The sequence below is a fragment of the Peromyscus maniculatus genome, chromosome 21, assembly GCF_049852395.1.
Source record: "Peromyscus maniculatus bairdii isolate BWxNUB_F1_BW_parent chromosome 21, HU_Pman_BW_mat_3.1, whole genome shotgun sequence".
In the NCBI taxonomy this organism is placed as follows: Eukaryota; Metazoa; Chordata; class Mammalia; order Rodentia; family Cricetidae; genus Peromyscus; species Peromyscus maniculatus.
In genome coordinates this window covers 10,748,383-10,761,061 of record NC_134872.1, presented here as the reverse complement: position 1 = coordinate 10,761,061, position 12,679 = coordinate 10,748,383, and the positions used below count along the sequence as shown (strand labels likewise).

The 12,679-nt window shown below is 46.1% G+C and overlaps 1 long non-coding RNA gene across 1 annotated transcript; it reads right to left on the bottom strand.

Annotated features, from left to right (window-relative positions):
* Nucleotides 1–6,537: 6,537 nt before the first annotated feature.
* LOC121824763 (uncharacterized) lies at nt 6,538–8,438 on the bottom strand. The gene is made up of 2 exons (XR_013046899.1): nt 7,809–8,438; nt 6,538–6,903 (listed from the first exon to the last, which is right to left on the bottom strand). It is a non-coding gene; the product is annotated as an uncharacterized LOC121824763 (long non-coding RNA).
* Nucleotides 8,439–12,679: the final 4,241 nt, after the last annotated feature.

The following is a 12,679-nucleotide window of genomic DNA, read 5'->3' as shown; positions in this document are numbered from 1 at the left end:
AAACTCACAGAGATCTTCCTGCCTCTACCTCCTGTGTGCTTGGATGAAAGTGTACCACCATACTTGGCTATCTATGTATTTTTTTAAATTTATTTTTTAAATTACACTCATGATATTAATCACATTTGTGGTATTCATTGATTACATTCGAAGTATTCATTTAAATATATATATATACATATATATACATATATATATGTATATATATATATATATATATAAATTTTAAATGTTGAATGTCATTTCTTGAAGGGGGTAGGAGGTCTTAATTACAGGCTTATAGCACAATGGGAGGACCCTGGAGGGCAGAAGTTTGCTACTGATGTTTTACAATCTTGCATCTAAGCTGTTAACACCCATTATTCAGGATACACAGACAAGGAACTTCCTTTAGGCATTCAGGAGGGTGGAACCTGGCAGGGAATTAGCATTGGGAGGATATCAAGGTCAAGGTCCGCAAGCAAGGCAACAGTTACCCAAAATGGGGGCCAGGGCCCTGAAGGTCCCCCTTTTATTAAAAAATGAGCTTCTGACTTGGGTTGCGTGGGATGTCAGCAGGTCACCTTATTCGTCATGGAGACACCTGCCCAGGCCACACAGGTGCTCTATCTTAGGCTGGTGAGTGCTCCCCAGGTATTACCCGTCTCTGAATACTCATTATCATACCAGCTCAATCGTGTGTGAGCTGCATGGTTAATTGCTGCAAAGATCTCAAAGTGGCACTGGGTTTGCAATCTGTGTGTTCGATACAGAAAAGACCAACAGAGCTCCTATCTCACCCATAGCCAGTAGGCTAAAGGCAACTGAGCCATTCCCTCCCTTATCGAGCCATACTGTACGTTGGAGTCCTTGTAAGATAGTATCCCAAAAGCAACTGGAACTTAAGTTTATAAATTTATAATTTTCAAAGCCAATCAAGATGTATATAACTACTGAATTAAATTTATCATGCCCAATAGAATGAAAGATTAACTAACTGTAGTAGCTACTTTTGTTGCCAGGGTTTCCACTGTGCTAGCTGTAGTAAGCAATTATGAAATGATAATCCCAGAAACAGTAGCAGCAGTGTGTGCCATTGCTATAACAGCAACAGTGGCAGCAGCTTGCTATAAATTGCTTTTATTATGTTTAGAAATGTTCCTTGTATTCCTGATCTTTCTAAGACCTTTATCATGAAGGGGTTTTGGATTTTGTCAAAGGCTTTTTCAGCATCTAATGAGATGATCATGTGGTCTTTTTCAGTTTATATGGCGTATTACATTGACTGATTTTCGTATGTTGAACCATCCTTGCATCCCTGGGATGAATCCTACTTGGTCATGATGGATAATTGTTTTGATGTATTCTTGGATTCGGTTTGCCAATATTTTGTTGAGTATTTTTGCATCAATGTTCATGAGGGAGATTGGTTTGTAGTTCTCTTTCTTTGTTGCATCTTTGTGTGGTTTGGATATCAGGGTAATTGTAGTCTCATAAAAAGAGTTTGGTGGTGTTCCTTCTGTTTCTATTGTGTGGAAAACTTTGAAGAGTATTGGTATTAGTTCTTCTTTGGAAGTCTGGTAGAATTCTGCACTGAAACCATCTGGTCCTGGACTTTTTTTGGTTGGGAGACTTTTGATGACTGTTTCTATTTCTTTAGGGGTTATTGGTCTATTTAAATGGTTTATCTGGTCTTGATTTAATTTTGGTATGTGGTATTTATCCAGAAAATTGTCCATTTCTTCCTGATTTTCTATTTTTGTGGAGTACAGGTTTTTGAAGTATGATCTGATGATTCTCTGGATCATCATTGTTATGTCTCCCTTTTCATTTCTGATCTTGTTAATTTGGGTGCTCTCTCTTTGCCTTTTGGTTAATTTGGCTAGGGGTTTGTCTATCTTGTTGATTTTTTCAAAGAACCAACTCGTTTCATTGATTTTTTGTATTGTTCTCTTGTTTTCTATTTTGTTGATTTCAGTCCTCAATTTGATTATTTCCTGGCGTCTGTTTCTCCTGGATGAGTTTGTTTCTTTTTGTTCTAGAGCTTTCAGTTGTGCTGTTAATTCATTGGTATGGGATTGCTCCATCTTCTTTATGTGTGCATTTAGAGCTATGAATTTTCTTCTTAGCACTGCTTTCATAGTGTCCCTTAAGTTTGGGTATGTTATACTTTCATTTTCATTGAATTCTAGGAAATCTTTAATTTCTTTCTTTATTTCTTCCTTGACCCATTGATGTTTCAGGTGGGCATTATTCAGTTTCCATGAGTTTGTGGGTTTTCTATAATTTTTGTTGTTGAGGTCTAACTTTAAGGCATGGTGGTCTGATAAGATACAGGAGGTTATTCCAATTTTTTTGTATCTGTTGAGATTTGTTTTGTGGCCAAGTATGTGGTCAATTTTTGAGAAGGTTCCATTGGGTGTTAAGAAGGTATATTCTTTTGTGTTAGGATGGAATGTTCTGTAGATGTCTATTAAGTTCATTTGAGTCATAAAATCTGTTAGGTCCTTTATTTCTTTAAGTTTCAGTCTGGTAGATCTGTCTTTTGGTGAGAGTGGTGTGTTAAAATCTCCCACTATTAATGTGTGGGGTTTGATGTGTGTTTTAAACTTTAGTAGTGTTTCTTTTATGAATGTGGGTGCTTTTGTATTTGGAGCATAAATGTTTAGAATCGAGACTTCATCTTGGTGGATTTTTCCTGTGATAAACATGTAATGTCCATCCTGATCTCTTTTGATTGATTTTAGTTTGAAGTCTATTTTATTAGATATTAAGATAGCTACACCAGCTTGTTTCTTAGGTTTCAAAGGCTTGGAAAGCCTTTTCCCAGTCCTTTACTCGGAGGTAGTGTCTGTCTTTGAAGTTAAGGTGTGTTTCTTGTATGCAGCAGATGGATGGGTCCTGTTTTCTCATCCATTCTGTTAGCCTGTGTCTTTTTATAGGTGAGTTGAGACCATTGATATTGATGGATATTAATGACCAGTGATTGTTAATTCCTGTTATTTTTTGTGGTTATGTTGTGTTGTCCTTCTTTGGTGTATGTTGGTATGGGATTATCTATTGCTTGATTTTTCATGGATGTGTTTAGCTTCTTTGGGTTGGATTTTCCCTTTAGTGCTTTCTGTAGGGCTGGGTTTGTGGACAGGTATTGATGAAATCTGGTTTTATCCTGGAATATTTTGTTTACTCTGCCTATGGTGATTGAGAGTTTTGTTGGGTATAATAATCTGGGTTGGTTTACGTGGTCTCTTGGTGTCTGCATAAGATTTGTCCATGACCTTCTAGCTTTCATAGTCTCTATTGAGAAGTCTGGTGTTATTCTGATGGGTTTGCCTTTATTGCCTTTACTTGGTCTTTTTCCTTTGTGGCTCTTAATATTTTTTCTTTGTTCTGTGTGTTTAGTGTTTTGATTATTATGTGGTGAGGGGACTTTTTTTTTTTTTTTTTTTTTTTTTTGGATCCAGCCTATTTGGTGTTCTGTAAGCTTCTTGTATCTTCATAGGTATTTCTTTCTTTAGGTTAGGAAAGTTTTCTTCTATGATTTTGTTGAATATATTTTCTGTGCCTTTGAGTTGGTATTCTTCTCCTTCTTCTATCCCTATTCTTAGGTTTGGTCTTTTCATGGTGTCCCAAATTTCCTGGACGTTTTGTGTTACGACATTTTGTCTTTAGTGTTTTCTTTGACTGATGAATCTATTTTCTCTATCGTGTCTTCAGTGTCAGAGATTCTCTGTTCCACCTCTTGCAATAGTTGGTTATGCTTGTTTCTGTAGTTCCTGTTCGTTTAGTCAGGATTTCTATTTCCAGCATTCCCTCAGCATGTGTTTTCTTTATTGTCTCAAATTCATTTTTCAGATCTTGGAATGTTTCTTTCATCTGTTTAATTGCTTTTTCTTGGCTTTCTTTGATTTCTTCCCATTTTTTGTTCGTTTTTTCTTCCATTTCTTTAAGGGAGTTTTTTATTTCCTCTTTAATGGAGTTTTTCATTTCCTCTTTAAGGGAAGTTTTTATTTCCTCTTTAATGTAGTTTTTCATTTCCTCTTTAAGGGATTTTTTATTTCCTCTTTAAGGGAATTTTTTATTTCTTCTTTAATGGCCTCTATCATCTTCTTAAAGTCATTTTTAGGACTGATTTCTTCTGTTTCTTCTGTCTTGGTATGTTCAGGTCTTGCAGGTGTAGATTCACTAAGTTCTGATGTTGTCATATAGGTCTTTATGTTGTTGCCTGTATTTTTGCACTGGCGTCTACTCATCTTTTCCTCTGCTCGGTGCAGGTGGTGTCTGTGTCTGAGAGTGCCTCTCTTGTTCTAAATTTTAGTCTTGGTTCAGTAGGAGTTCTTGGTTAAATTGGTGCTATTGGGCTGTTTCTTCAGGAGCAGCTGATCTCAGTTGGTGAAGTATATACTTATGATTCTGGTGATCTGGTTTGGTGGCTAGGCAGCGCCTTCTTCTGTGTTCCCAGGTCACGTTTTGTTCATTGTCAACTCCTCAGCTGATCTTGTTTCTTCAGATTTCAAACCTTAGAGATCTGAATCCTCTCCAGGATGGATTTCAGCTGAGCGGGGTAGTCTCACCAACACCTCCAAGTTGTTGGGTTTCGCAGGATCAGCAGCTGGGTTGGCCTCAGACGGAGTGTTCAGATTCTTTCTGGTTCTGTCCCACGGAGATAGCTTCTTCCCCGGGTGTTGGGGTTAAAGGCGTCCCTGTTCCAAGCTCTTGATTAAGAGCTTGTTTTCACTAGCTCTTCAGCAGGTAATAGCTCAGTTTCTGGTCTTTATTGCAACTGTGTTTCGGCCGCCGCCTGCTGGGCCTGCCTGCCTCCGCACCGGGCTTATCTGCCTCTGCCAGGCCTGCCTGCCTCTACCAGGCCTGTCTACCTCTGTGGGCCACCACCAGGCCTGTCTGTCTTTGCCGGCCGCCGCTGCTGGGCCTACCTGCCTCTGCCTGTTGCCGCCTCTGCCTGTCTACCTCTGTGTGCCTCTGCTGGGCCTGTATGTCTCTGCCAACTGCTGCCGCACCTGTCTACCTCTGCCGGCCGCCGCAGGGCCTGTATGTCTCTGCCGGCCGCCACTGGACCTATCTGCCTCTGCCTGCCACCGCTGCCACGCCTGTCTACCTCTGTGTGCCACTGCCAGGCTTGTCTGTCTCTGTTGGCCATGGGCCTGTATGTCTCTGCCAGCCGCCGCCACCGCGCCTGTCTACCTCCTATCTATGTATTTTTAAGAAATCAAAGTTTTATTAAGAGGAACAGTAACAAACTCCCTAAAGCAGAGAGGGGGTATACCAAGTCAATTGCCTTAATTAGTTCAGATTTTAGTTAGGGTCAGGTCCAAAGGGTACCCCGCCCCCAGCTCCAACATGCACACTTAAAAAAGAGTAGCCTCCTGACTCATCCAAAGTTGAGTCCAGGCCCAGCTGTGTAAAGTTATGTTGCTTTGCCTGCCTATGGCACCTGATTGGTCCAATACAAAGCTGAATGGCCAATAGCTAGGCAGCAAAGGGATAGGCAGGGCTGCTGGGCAAAGAGAATAAATAGGAGGAGGAATCTAGGCTTAGAGAGAGAGAGAGATGCCTCGGGCTAGCCACCAGACATGAGAGCAGAAAAAGTAGGACATACAGAAAGGAAGAAGAAAAAGTTATAAGAGCTAATGGGACAGGCACAAGATAAGGCTGAGCATTCCTAACTAGTAAGTTTCCGTGTCATGATTGGAGGGCTGGGGGGTCCAAGAAAGCCTGCTATATAGCTCATCCTGGACTATCGGAGGATTTTTGGTGGTTAGATAAAATCCAGCATTCTCCAGGAGTCATTTCCCTTACCTCTGGCTCTCCATTAGCAAATACCTGTGGTGCCTATCAGCACATCAAGGTCCATGCAGGCCTCCATGCTCCCTCAGTCCCAACTCACAGTTATACATTTCAGAGCCCCACACCAGTCTCCTGGTCCTTCCCCTCAGCTACTCACCCTTCTTATGACCTGGCTATTCCGACTATTCTCAACTTCTGTTCCTGCTATTCTCACCGTGTTCTCTCTGTTCCCTATCCTGGTTATTCTCACCCTGTTCTCTGTTCTCTATCCTGACTATTCTCTCTTCTCTCTCAAAGACACTCCCAACCTTGTCCAGTCCACTGCCATGCTCAGTTTACTTTTTTCTCTACATCTACAATAAAAACCATCCCCTTCACGGTACCATGGAGTATTCATGTTGGCAGTTTATACACTGAGATCTTTATTTTTTATTAAATTAGTTTCTTTTCAGTCTCATAGTGTGATTCCTTAATTTCCTATATTTTATCTAATTACTTTTTCAAACAAGGACAAATGAAGATGGAGGTAATGGCCACTAGATATTAATGTGCTCCAAAAAAAAAATTACTCACCAACAGGGCAGTTGGTGGCACACGCTTTTAATCCCAGCATTTAGGAAGCAGAGAAAGAAGTACCTCTGAGGTTGAGGCCAGCCTGGTCTACAAAGTGAGTTCCAGGACAGCCAGAGCTACATAGAGAAAAACAAAACAAAAACAAAAAACAACCCCCCCATCACCCTCCAAACACTCATGTCTTGCACACATATTTTTAATGAGGTATGTCAAAAATAATGAGTAATACGTTTAAAAAATTCAAAATTCACATGGTCCCACATTTGTTCTCAGGAGATTCAAGAACAGAGATTCAAGCACATTACCTTGTGCTGCTTCAGATGCTGTTCTGAGTTTACAAAAGACTGGTCCACTAGAATTTTCTCCTGGGATACCAAAAGCACCAAGGGAGTATACACAGGGCTCCTCGGGGTTTCAAAAGTCACAGCAGACATCTCCTCCACACTCTCCCTGCTCAGCAGCACCCCAGGGCTCACAGGTCTGCAAAGATCTCCAAATGGAATGGACTAAACGGCTCGACAGAACCAGAAATGGCTGAGCGGGACTCTGAAAGACAAACCCTGTTTTTTGAGACAGGGTTTCTCTGTGTAGCTTTGTGCCTTTCCTGGGACTCACTTGGTAGCCCAAGCTGGCCTCGAACTCACAGAGATCCACCTGGCTCTGCCTCCCGAGTGCTGGGATTAAAGGCGTGTGCCGCCACCGCCCGGCCAGGAAGCCTGTAACTTTTAAAACATGTTTGTAATAGGTGCTCACAGAAGAGACTTAGGACTTTTAGTCACTGTTGGAATTGTTAATTAAAGACTACGGTGACCTCTAAAGTCAGGCTAAACGTGTCTTATACTATGAGATGGGGATTGTAGGGTCCAGGTAGAATGCTAAGATTTAAAGCAATGTGGGAGCCGGTAAGTTGGCTCAGTGGTTGGGTGTTCTTACAGAGGACCTGGGTTCAGTTCCCAGCACCCACATGGGGGCTCACGACCATCTGAAACTCCAGTTCCAAGAAATCCAACCCCTTGGCCTCCACAGGCGAAGCACACACGAGCTACACAGACAAAACACCCATACACATAAAATAAAAATAAAAAGAATTAAAGTGATGTGTTTTGGTGTCTGATTGACAAGAGGTCTCGGGAGTTGTGAGGACCAATCTCTTTGTCAACTTAATGAGATTTCAGATGACCCTGGAAACACACCTCTGCATGTGTCAGTGAAGGCTTTTCCAGAAAAATTTAAAGAGGTGGGAAGACCTACCCTGAATACGAGGGACACCATTCTGCGACGGGCTGGAGTCCTGGACTGAACGAAAAGGAGAAAGTGGGCTGAACACCAGCATTTCCCTCTCTGCTTCCTGACTCAAGGAAACAGGGCCAGCCCCCACCCTCTCCTGCTTCCAAGCTTTCCCCACGATAGACTACACCCTCAGAAAGAGCCAATACTCTGGGAAGCCAAACCTTTCCCTCCGTGAGTTGCTTTTGTTAGGTAATTGTCAGCAGTGAGAAAAGCAGCTAACAGAGCCAATGAGATCCCCGTTTCTGGGGACGAACTGTGGCAGCTGTCAGGAGGATGGCCAGAGGTCCCACAAAAGCCAGACTTAGGGTTCTGGAAGGCCAATGTGTTACGGTCGTCCAGGCAACAGAAAAAAACACACTTGGCTTTGTGACCTCTCAGAGTCTGTACTGTGAACCTTCCTTCCTTCCTTGAGAGGATAACTCAGAATTGATTACTTCAGGCTGGAGGTGACTCAGAATACGGACGGGGCAGGAAGGGTGGGTGGGTCTGCTGGGGCTGGGAATCTGAGTGGAACCTGTAGGACGACCTTGGCATAGGGATGGCCAGCAGAGCTAGGGCGTTTTCTGTCTTGCTGGCCACGGCGGCGTTCTGTGGGCTCACACAATGGAGGCCACGCTGGCCACAGGGTTAGGGTCCTGCTCTCCATTCACAGTTAGTCCGCTGGGGTCAGGGGAGATAGCAGTGGGCAAGCCTGAGGACCCGAACCCGGGCACGGTGGCACAGGCTTCTAATCTCAGTGCTGGACAAGTGGAGACAAGTAAGTAGCTCTCTGGGGCTCAAAAGCCAGCCAGCCAGCCAGCCAGCCAGCCAGCCAGCCAGCTTACCCTCCCTGGCAAGTTTCAGACCCATGACTCTGTTTAAAAAAAGGGGGGGGGGTCATCTGAAGAATGACACATGAGGCTGTCCTGCCTCCATATGCATGTACACACAAAATTAAAGCAGTCCATTGAAATGTAGCAAGGCGATGAAAGAGCGGGAGGAAGGGGAGGGAGGAAGGAAAGAAGGAATTCTTTTCAAAAGAAAATGGTTGCATGACCAAATAACCAGCTCTGCATCTGCAGGGCTGCCAGGAGCCCTCCTGACGCCTCCACAGTCCCCCTCCTACTTTGCTGCCCTTCCCCCACATGCCTGGCGCTGCCCCCCCCCCCTTCCCCACCTCCCTCTCTTGGCCACCTGCTCTGGGGCTTTCCTCCTGGCTCTGGCTCTGGGGTTTCCAGACCACCAACCCTGGAGTGGTTTCCACTGTGGCCTGGTTAAGAAATTGGCAAAGAAATCCAAGCCAGCCTGGTCTACCCAGTGAATTTTTAGGACAGCCAGGGCTACATAGAGCTACCCCATCTCAAACAAAACAAAACATAGTTACCCCTTCCTATTAAGGCCCCCAACACCAAATAAAGTGCAGTTCTACCAAAGTCATCCCGGGGAATCAATGAATTTGGGGAGCTTACTTATAGAACATAGGTGACCCCAAAGCAGGAACACTGGAAAGTCTACCCCCATCATGGATGCTGGCTTCCCCATGGCTTCCCAGACAGCTCCCTTCCAATAACCTGCCTGACCTGTATCCGCTAGAACCTCCCAGGGCCATGTGCAATTAGGGCGAAATTATTACAGATGGCTGGGGCTGAGTAGCTGGAGTCTGAGGTGAGTGTCGAAAGATCTTCCCTACCCCCTCCTCCTCGGAAGAAACATCAGCAGTCCCTGGGCCCTACTGAGTCAGGCCCTTGCATGCAGTCACGGGTGATCTGATGAGAATAGCGCTGCTTTGCTCTGGAAGACTGCATTCTACAGCACCATGCACCACTGTGCATTCCCACAGGAATGTGGGGGAGGGAGCCAGGGCGTGAAAGTTTACAGGAACCCGAGAGCTGGCCAGGGATCTGGGGAGGCAGGGAGGGAGAGGATCCCCTTACCTAGGTATCTGAGGCTCCAGGCTCCGCTCCAGCTGGCAGACACGCCCGCTTGTCCTCACAGGTGTGGAAGAAGGCAGGGCCTGGCCATGTGGAAGTCAACGGGAGGGTGCAGCACCATGCAGGCTCTGCCCCTGCTGTCGCCAGCCGAGAGGTGCTCCTGAGCTGTCCCCAGGGCTGGGAAGGTGGTTGTGTTTGGAGACAGGGCTTTCAATGGAGTTACCATGAAGTGTTCCCCACCCCCACCTTCCCGGAGAAGCTGGGACACCATGCCCACACTTCTGTCTCTGCAAGATGAGGAGGTTCAGAGCATAAAAAAAATGGCTGGCCATGTATAAGGCTCAGGGAACTGGAGGAATTCTGGGAATGCCAGCATCTGTGGGGTGCAAAAAAGACAGAAGGAGAGCCACCAGGCCCCACCAACACTATGATCTAGACTGCTACTGCAGAGGGTCCTCTCCACTGACCAGAGGCTGGACTAGGACATCGTGATCTGGGCAGTGGGGATGGGATAGGTGGGGGAGAAACATCCTCTTGAAGAAGGAGCTGGTGGGAAGGGTATTAGGAACAGGGACTCCTCTGCCTCCTTGGAGAAAGTGGTGTGGGGACCCCAGGAGTTCCCACCAGTTCCGGAGCCTCCCCTCCACCGCGGTTTCCTCCCGGCGATCTGGGACCGACTTTCTCCCCACCCAGGGAAACTCCGGCACTGGCCTGGAAGCCCCTTGCAGGACCACATTGCACCATACATCTGGCTGCCACCGAGAAGTGAGGGAGGGGTGACTGCTCCCTGTGCCCACCGGCCCTGGGTCTGGCATCTGGCAAGATGGCCTCTTCTCCACTCCTGATCCAGAACATCCAAGTGAAACTGGGGTGGCAGTGTGTGTGTGTGGGGGTTCGTAGCTGGTATCCACTCTGGGAGTTCTCTAGGGTGGGGACAGGAAGCGGCCAAGGCTACAACTTGTTCCTGACCTGTCCCCGGATGGGAGACCAGTGCCGACAGAAGCCTAGATAGAAACTTCACAAGGGGGAGCTGCACTTTCTGGACCACCCCCATTCTGTCACATGGCGCCTGTGACCTGGGAGTCACATCTGTGCCCTTCTGACTTGGGGCTATAGTGTAGCCTCCTGCCTGGCTTTGCAAACCCAGCAATGAGGTGAGGATGAAGATGCGTCTCTTGGGTCCAGAAAGCAGGAACTCGTTTGTGGAATACCATAGCATACTTCCCACCACACCAGAATGGGTGAGGTCTCAATGCCTCCCGACCTCGTGTCTGGAACCTTCTCTCAGCCTAACAGAGTCACTGGGATACCACAATCTAAGTCCCCCAACCCTCCCTCATTAGACAGCCTGTTTCCTCAGTGAGTCCAGCAGGTCCAGGCTCCTGGCCTCACCCAAGTCTGGATTGTGGCGAAGTGTCAGTTTCATGAAAGTTGGAGGTGGCTCCGAGACCATTTGCTGGTCATCAGTAAGGACTCTGGGAACCTCCTCTGCCTCTGTCATACCCAGAAAGGGGGACTGTGAGAATTAGGACAAGGATGCCTTCATGATCAGCCCTGTATGCTGCCCAGAGGTCCTGTCCTGAAGACATGTTTGTCCTGCGCTTACCTCCACTGGTGCCACACTAAGAATACGCACAACTGTCTCAAAAACTGTGAAGTGCTTGGGAACATTGAGAAGGCACCCAACTCATCAACCTTTCTAGGTTTAAAAAGAAGTGCCATCGGGGCGGTGGTGGCACACGCCTTTAATCCCAGCACTCGGAAGGCAGAGGCAGGCGGATCTCTGTGAGTTCGAGGTCAGCCTGGTCTATAGAGCAGGATCTAGGACAGGCACCAAAGCTACACAGCGGAAACCCTGTCTCAAAAAGTGTTCCTAATGCTGCGACCCTTTAATACAATTCCTCATGTTGTGGTGACCCCCAATCATAAAATTATTTTGTTGCTACTTCGGAACTGTAATTTTGCTACTGTTATGAATTGTAATGTAAATATCTGATCTGCGACCCCCAAAGGGGTCACAACCCACAGACTGAGAACCACTGGTCTACGAGAACGTTCGCTGGGTCTCTAAAGGACATGGCCTTACTCTGCTGTTTCCCTCTGTCCCTCTCTACTCTCAGCCAAGCCCACGAGGCTCATCTTCCAGAGATGGCATGACCTCTCTCTTACTTGTTATCCTGGCACTGTACTGACCCCCCCATCACTATACTCGGTCCCCCCTCCCCCCTCCCCGCACCAGCAGCCCCAGAGCCCCAGGTCCTTTATCCACTGTTCCAGTATTTCTGCGTCATAAACCACTGTACCATGTAGCCATGGTTGAAGCACAAGGAAGAAGTGCCTTTAGGTTAAAGAGGGGGTTAATGTACCCTTTGTTTCATCCCAAAGATTTCAGCCATATGGTTTGGATGACATTTATGTCATACTGAAAAATGCTGACAACCTCTGCCGATCAAGTGGTTTTAGCTTATGTAAGGCAAATTCCTTTTGTAAGTGACGTTTTAGTTGGGCAAGAGATGCTTGAGTGAGAACTGGATGCATGCTAACACCTAGAGCAGTGGTTCTCACCCTTGCTAATGCTGGGACCCTCTAACACGGTCCCTCATGCTGTGCTGAGCCCCAGTCACAAAATTATTTTCATTGCTACTTCATAACTGGAATTTTGCTACTGCTAATGAATCATAATGTAAATATCTGATATGTTAGATACCCCACCAAGGGGGTTGTGACCCACAGGTTGAGAACCACTGACCTAGATGGATATTTTTTTTTTTCAACCTAGCTTTTCAGCCTAGAAATGAACAGAAGCTGTCTGTGCAGAGGGCAGCTCAGCAGGAACAAACGGCCAGGCCAGGCCGGCTGAGCTTGTGTTCTGTCCAGACAGAGGAGCGGCAGCTTCAGGCTGCTCGGCACGCAGGGATGGAAGAGCAGCTGAGTCATCGGCCTGGCATATCCAGGTCTGGGTGACGCACCATGTGCCCAGGGCGTAAGCCGGCAGAACTGGCTTACAGGAACCTTTGGATCTGTGCCAGCCGATCATGCCACGATCCTTTGGGAATTTAAAGGAAAACTGTGAGACCAATATGACAATAAGTTATTGACTACAAATTATTACAAATATAACT